The sequence below is a fragment of the Sciurus carolinensis genome, chromosome 9 (genome assembly GCF_902686445.1).
Source record: "Sciurus carolinensis chromosome 9, mSciCar1.2, whole genome shotgun sequence".
NCBI lineage: Eukaryota > Metazoa > Chordata > Mammalia > Rodentia > Sciuridae > Sciurus > Sciurus carolinensis.
In genome coordinates this window covers 50,014,857-50,015,369 of record NC_062221.1, presented here as the reverse complement: position 1 = coordinate 50,015,369, position 513 = coordinate 50,014,857, and positions in this window count along the sequence as shown.

Here is a 513-nt window from a genome sequence, read left to right as displayed (position 1 = left end):
CACACTTGCTGGTTCCTCTGACCAGCCAATCACCGGGGGTCCGGGCTGCCCTCCAGCCAATAAGAACGCATCTCTGCAGCATCCCTGCCGCGGCGCAGCAAGTTTAGCCAATCGAAAACAGCCTGGGGGCGGGGAAAGGGGAAAGCGACGGAAGAAGGAAAGGAGTTGGGTTGCGGAACTGGAGAGGGCGGGGCTCCCTGGTGGGCGGGAGAGTCCGGTGGAGGAGGAGGAGGAGGAGAAGGAGGAGAAGCTGGAGATAAGTATTGGGGCCAGGTGTAGTGATGTGTCTGGGCACGCGGGAGCGTGGAAAGTCTGGAAATGGAAAGACAGTTTCTCCACGTAGCGATTTTTGGCCATGGATTGTGATGAATGTGGATTAAGAGTAGGGGCACTTTATCACTGAGCTACATCCCAACCCTTTTTAAAAAATTTTATTTTGGGACAGGGTCTAGCTAAATTGCTGAGGGTCAACTAAATTGCTGGGGCTGACCTGGAACTTGTGATCCTCCTGCC